At 39.6% G+C, this 7,215-nt stretch overlaps 1 long non-coding RNA gene across 1 annotated transcript; it reads left to right on the top strand.

The window, feature by feature from the left end:
• Positions 1 to 4,620: 4,620 nt before the first annotated feature.
• LOC115014706 (uncharacterized) lies at positions 4,621 to 6,990 on the top strand. The gene is made up of 2 exons (XR_003832930.1): positions 4,621 to 4,882; positions 5,897 to 6,990. It is a non-coding gene; the product is annotated as an uncharacterized LOC115014706 (long non-coding RNA).
• Positions 6,991 to 7,215: the final 225 nt, after the last annotated feature.

The following is a 7,215-nucleotide window of genomic DNA, read 5'->3' as shown; positions in this document are numbered from 1 at the left end:
CTGAACTCACAGCAGACATTAACCCGCTCTGCTCTAGTCCCTCCTCTTTAGCCCTGAAGTGAAAGAAGCGTCCGTCCATCTCTCACCCCCTCTCTCTCTCCACTTCTCTCCATCTCTTCTGTCATTGTCATACATTGTTCATGGTTATGTTGCTGCGTACTGTGTGCGCGCACTGGAGGGAAAGGAGAGATGTGATTCTGTAGGTCAAAGATACAAAGAGGCAAGTGTTGAGCTGTGATCTTCTTTTCGGTGCCCTTAACTTTGAAAGGAAAAACCTAAAGTGGACCATGAATGCAGATGATCTTTGTTTAATAATTTAGCTGCTGGTCGTTTTCATGGTGACAATCATTTTAACATTTAGCTGATTTATTATAGAAGACTATCTGTATGTATGATGTGAAGGTCAGAGGTCACAGTGTACAACAAGATCAGAGTGAGAGAGAGATACAGGAAGTGTTGTCTTTAATTGGTTTATAGCTGATCTTAAGTGAAGAGATCCTTACCACACTTGTTTTATTTTGAAAATTCAGAGATTGATTGCATCACCCAGAAGAAGACAGCTCTGCGTTCGTAACATCCAATCCAATGTTCTGGTATTGCTCGTCTGATCCGGTCCTGCCTCTTTGTGTTAACATCAGCCTGAATGTATTCTTGTATGAAATGTCAATGTGGATGACGGCACCTCTTACGGAGAACATGATGTTACTCTTGACTTTCAGCAGAAAAGCAGCTTCATATTCCAAATTGTTACCGCACCATAGATCTCTGTATTCTTGGGAAAACAGTATTTACATTATGAGTCATGCACTTTATGAAGAAGGTCTCCTGATGTGGTACAACCGCGTTGCATTTTAATTTGGTAGTCAGATTCAGTTAGCTGGTTTGAAATCATTCTTCATGCACATGTTCACTTGGATTCTGAATGTACATGTTGATAGAGAAAATAATATATTCAGAAGACTGATAAATGGAAGATTAACTGTGACATCCCAGCTCAGCCGGTCCCCATGCAGTGTGCGGATACATGGTTATCATTTTCAGTTTGCAGAGGAGACATTTACAAAAGTGCAACATCTGTCGCATCTCAAGAAGCAGCTAAACAGATCAGATCTTCATGTTATTTTTTAATTGCTCTTCGGAGCTTTCACACCTGTTTCAAAGCAGATTGTCCCTCTTCCACATCCACCTACAATCTCAAGAGAAGCCCTGGATGTGTGGATGAAAAGCATCGCTGCACTGCCCCCTGTAGGCTGATTCTGCTCTTCTGACCACACCCAGCTGTGATGTAGTGATGCACCATGTGCAATGTGACATGTTACAGTAACTGGGCTGTGGCAGAGCCTGCAGCCGCCACTAGAGGGCGTTGCAAACAGGATTATTGGATTGGTTTCCAAAGACAAACAGACATATTTTTGGCTTTATGGCCATGCAGACAGTTTCAATTGTATTTGAAACCAAAACAATGTGGCCAATTGGAGTTTTGTTTGTTGTGCAAGAATCCCTGAAGAAAGAAATCCTTCGGGGTGACCGTGAACTTCAATGTCTCTGGTTCGAAAAGGCCTTTTTCATGGAGACACTTGTGGCTCGTCACAACAGAACAGGTGTCAATAATAAAAGTAACAAGAGACCATCCCGGGCCAGGGGACTTCTCAGGTGGATCTCAACTGCACCTCTGTGAAGTTTCATGACTGCATCCTGCACAGTTGTGACGATATCACAGGTTATTATAATTTAAGATAAACTTTATTGATCCCTTGGTGAAAATCACAAGACACCCGTCAGTATATATAATAAAAACGAGCTTTTATCAGCTACAACATTAAAGTAACCGATTAATGCATCAATAATTTTAATCCAGTAATATAATATGTGCTATTCTGAAATGGGCAGTTATGCTAATACTTCTGTACTTTTGCTAAAGTAAAATGTCTAATGCAGGACTTAGTATTTCTGCATTGAGCTGCATATTTCAGGATATACTCTACCTACACTGTGCATGCTGGCTCACTGTCACTCTCATTGGGACACTTGCTTTTCCTACTATTACACGTTTTCCTACATCACTATCACATGTCCTATCTTCTCTCCACTATCATTATCCCCAAACATCTCCTCCCAGAAACAACGTCCCAGGTGTTCAGGATAATCAACGGGCATCACAGTTTACAAGAAGATCTCCTAACCTCAGTAAAACACGTATCTACACGGCTGGATTGTACTGGTCAGGAAATACATTTCATTGTTTTGTTTTGGGACATTTATCTATTGGTAACGTATATGTGAATATGTCGTCTTAGTTTGAGACGGAACTATTATTCTGTCCAAGGCCATTTTCAATGCAACAGTAAGATGCATCCTTCCCAAGTGTTTTTCTGATGCAAGTCTGTGCAATGTAGAAAATGTAATCTCTTAAAATATCCCCCCAGAGGCCTCAATGGAGCAGTAACACATATCATTATTTAATCATGTCCATGTCCACGTCTACGTCTGCGTCCACGTCTACGTCCACATGAGGAGTTTAAGTTGGCATTTGCTCTTAGTATTAACACATACGCACAAGGAGATGACAATAAACACACACTTTTAGATACATCTAAAGAGAAGGACAGGCTGAAACTAAAATATAGAAAGTAGAAAGAGAACAAGTTAATAGCTTTGCTCAGACGATATGAAACATATTAGAGTCGGACTGTCTCCGTGTCTCCGTCCGTCTCCTTATAATAAAGATCATTTCTACCTAACTCATCCTAATCAGCCATTAACAAGCTTCTCAAAAAGCATCAAAAACCAATCCATGATTCTTTTTGAGTGAGTTAATTGGATAATTCAGTCAAGAGGAGACCAACTCCTGCGTAAGTGAATTTAAACTCAGGTAAAGGGGATTACTTTTACCGGTTGTGTTTCTAAAAATAGTTTTATAGCATTGGTTTACTGGTATTTCTCTGCTGTTTTTTTAATGCCATCTTGTGATTTAACTTTGAATTCTGATTTCTTGTTCAGATAATGTCATTTACTCATCGAGCTATCCACAGGAACAATCACGGTCCTCTTGTTACCAAGCTTTAGACCTCCATGATGGTGCCAAATGTGTTTTTTTTAGGAGTTTTGTGGCTCAGTTGCAGTCTTGTTAAAAGCTTTCATAGACAACCAGTATAGTAGTTTCCAGAAAGCATGCATTTGGTCTCTCATAGATGGAGGATAAGAGGATACCTGATTTAATACAGTTTAATCTTTTTATGGACATATACTTTGCCTCTAACAGCTGACTAACAAAGCACTAAACGTAGGATTACAGTGTTTTGCAATTTCATCAACAATGTTTTGTCTGTTATAAATGTTTCAATAAAAAAACAACTAAAAAACAGACGTACAACATTCATCACTGATAACAGATCAATATTTAAATCCTTCAGCAGGATAACACAAAGTCAGACTCATCAGGAACGCTCTGACTATTTCTTTACTTACTGCTCTTTCAATGACAATAACACATTTTGTAAGATGGAGACTCTCGTCTCATTTCACTGTGCATCATGGTGTGTGTTAATTTGGTTTCTGTTTGAAGGTGCAGTTTTTGGAAGCCATAAAAGTAATTCAACACAAAGCATAAAAAACAAATGAGTACTTACTCACCCACGCCAGCTTTTTTTGTTTTGTTTCATGGTTCTCTAAATGCTGCAAACAAATTCAACAGTCGACACAACAATGTTGGATTGCTGCCTTCCTCTGTTGGGATGATATCAGCTCTGCTCCAGCGTTCAGTGTAGAACGTAACACAAATATAATAGATCAAAGTCTGTTCCCCCAACAGTTGCTTTCTCAGTGTTTTAACACACAATAGCCTACTCCTCTCCGCTCAGTGTTTGTGGACGATTAACTGCTAACATGTCAGTTTGTTATGCCAAGCTGTTAGCATGTATTGTTTAACCACTAGAGTAAACTATGCTAAATGGAACATCAACTGCTCAAGTGTTAGCTAGTTATGCTAAGGTGTTAGCATGACAGTTGCTAATCAGTCATTGGTATGAATTTTAACAGCTTAAGAGTTAGCTAGTTATGCTAAAGTGTTAGCATGGAAGTGGCTGATCAGTCATTGGTATGAGGTTTAACAGCTTAAGAGTTAGCTAGTTAAGTGTTAACATGGAAAGTGTTCCCAAATTATGCTAGTATGGAACAGCTAACAACATGTCCAGTTAATGTGTATTCATTTAAATGCATGTTGTTTTGAGCAGCATGTGTGGACTGCTGTGAATTTGTGGAAGCTTCCTGCTCACACGTTAGATGTGCTCTGTTGGGTTTGTGTTGGTTTCACAGGCCTGTAAACTCAACTCTCTGAGGAAAAATGGCATCATATTGTATCCTAACCACCCAAACACCGGGTGCATTAAAAGTTGGAATAGAGGTGCAGAGAACGCACGGCCAAACTTTCATCTTTTCCTGATATAAATGGTACAAATGGTTCTGGGCTCACTGGATCTCTGTTGTGTGGTGTAATGGCTTCCTGTGATGAGCTTTCACCATTTTCCTTCTGTCCCCTCATTTCACAAAATCATTACAAGCAAGCCTGTTTTTCTGTAACGCAGTTTTACTTTAGTTCGCTGTGGCAGCATGTAGGTAACACTCAGATAGGGGTCATTGTCCACTTGTGTATCAGGCTGAGAAATTAACTGTTTGCCTGAGGACACTTTTTGCAATCTTATTGTCGTTTTTACAGGCAATACGATAAAACGTTATGAAATAACTTGTTTGTCCCACATTGTGGCAAAACGTATTTTATTTTAGAACCTAATTTCACACCATGTGCCTGCTGACCTTCCAGCTCTGCAGCCGTAACCTATTTATGTCCAGCAGGTACACCAGTCTGCAAACTGTACACACTTTTGTGAGTAATCAACATTCATCGAATATTGTAAAATATATTTATATATTTCTAGTGCAATGTTATGCTGTCGGTAAACATTCCGTTGACAAATCATCACAGTCAGGATGATAAAACTGAGAATCTGCACTTAAATAAACTGACCTTCAGTGGAAAGAAACCTATTTGAAACACTAAACACGCTACAGCCTCAAAGACACATCGGATTTCCTTTATTCATTAAGTGCAATTAAGGTACAGGAACATTTGAGGTCATTGCAGAAGCCCGACTTCTAAACAATAAAAATAAAAATGCTCTTTCAGTTCAGATTCAAGAGACTCTTCGTAGTAGGCGTATATGTTCTCACTAAAGCCAAACAATGAAAGCAAGTAATATCTTCTTTCATAGAAACCTGCCAATCCCATAAAATAACATAAAACATTCATGGTACCTTTTTTATCACTTGCCACAGTCTAACCTATAAAGCTGTATAAAATACAGCTGTAATGTATTTAAATGTAGAGAAGGGAGTGCAGTGAGATCAGGTACGAGTTGGTCCAGATTTCTCCATCAGGGCTTTTACAGCTTTACAAGTCTGAGGAGGCTTATCGAATTAATAATGTTCTGTTTTTTCTCTGAACTTCTCCTCAGCTGCTGCAGTCAATAGGAACTACATGTTTTATACTAGGAAGGGAATTACTTGTTTTGAGCCATTGTTTCTCCAGGGCCCAGTCTCATTTTAAATTGTTTATTCAGACAGCAGGATTTGAATTTTGATGGCATCAAGAAACAGCAATGGAATACCTGAAAATGTCAGCACAAGACCCGCAGCACAATTCATTAGGGTGGAAATGTTAAACAAAGCAAAAGTGGAAAAGGCAACGTAGTACAATTACAGGACAAAATAGACCTTTTTCACAGCGGACAATGTTACCGGTCAAAACAGGAAAGTCACAGCTGTAACTAATAACATTAACAATGTCTGTTTCTCTTCTTACCTGCTGATCCTCTGTATTGTTGCACCTCCACCTCATCAGCTCACCTGGGCTGCAGCTGCATCTCATCTCCAATCAAGCCGGTATTCAAGCCTCTCCTGCTCACACATTCAGCGGCAGATTGTACTTCGACGAATGCGAGACGCTCCAGCCCTTCGGCCCGGACCGATGGTCTGTTGCCGACCCCGCCTCGGACCTGCTCGTCTCTTCTGATTCTCCTCTGCCCCGCCACGCTCTACCTTCTGCCTGTCCCCTTCTACTGCTTCGTCTACTTGGACTTTGTGTGCTGCATTTGGGTCCAAACACGTCCCGTGACAGAGCCAGCATTTCCCGACACCAGGGTGCTGGAAATGGCTCCCCTACATGAATGGCTTTAAATGTGTCTCTGAAAAGTTTGTATCTTGTTCCTTCAGGGAGGTTTGCAATGTCACCGCAGCAAAGAGTTCTTATTTTTATCTGCTATTTTCTGGAATATTTTACACATTTCTGTTATTATAATTTACTAATTATTTGAATATTTTACTGACACTTTGTTTGGATATAAAATGTGATATTTTACTAATTTGTTTGGATAGTTTTCTAACTTTTTGGACACTGTACTTATCTTTTAGATATTTTACCAACATTTTGTTTTATCACAAATGGTGATTCCAATGCAAACAGTTAACATTTCCCAAATAGTGCAGTTCTCACAGCCACTATAATCTGAGTAACAAATGTATACAGCTACCTTTTTTTTAATTGGCTTAAGGGAGTCTGGTATTTGCCAAGGTTGTGCTTTGTCACGCTTCTTTTATCTTGTTGAGTGGACTGTTTGGTGACCTCAGCTGCTGCATGTAAAGCCAACTTGAAATGAGTCAGAACTTCGAGGTCGAGACGGAAAATGTTTTGGGAGCAAACGCTTGCCCATAAGAAGCAAGTAATCTATCGCCGGGTCTTCATACTGAAACTGACAGCATCCACAGTCTGCTACATGGACAAGTTATTAGTTTAAGCTAGGATGCTAACGGGAAAGTGATTTTAGTACTTTTGAGAGTTTTGATTAAACCAAATATCAATATCGGAGATATTTTGAAATATGGGCTTTTGTGCACTGATGTACAAACGGTATTTGAAGTAAATGTTTTCTGTTCTGATGTTTGGTGACAGAACTGCTTAATATATTATGAGTTAGTGACTGTAGCTAATGTTTGCATTCACTCACATATTTACTTTCTGCTTCCCCCTTTTCCATCTACCAGAGATTCATGGCTTCGGCCACATTGTCATTATGCGTCTGCTGAAAATGAAATTCATATTTGTGACCTGGCTGTGACTTCCTCAGAAATAGACTTTTAGCTGTTGCACACCATGAGTGAACC

The sequence above is a fragment of the Cottoperca gobio genome, chromosome 10 (genome assembly GCF_900634415.1).
Source record: "Cottoperca gobio chromosome 10, fCotGob3.1, whole genome shotgun sequence".
Lineage (NCBI taxonomy): Eukaryota > Metazoa > Chordata > Actinopteri > Perciformes > Bovichtidae > Cottoperca > Cottoperca gobio.
This window is presented reverse-complemented; position numbering and strand designations above follow the sequence as displayed.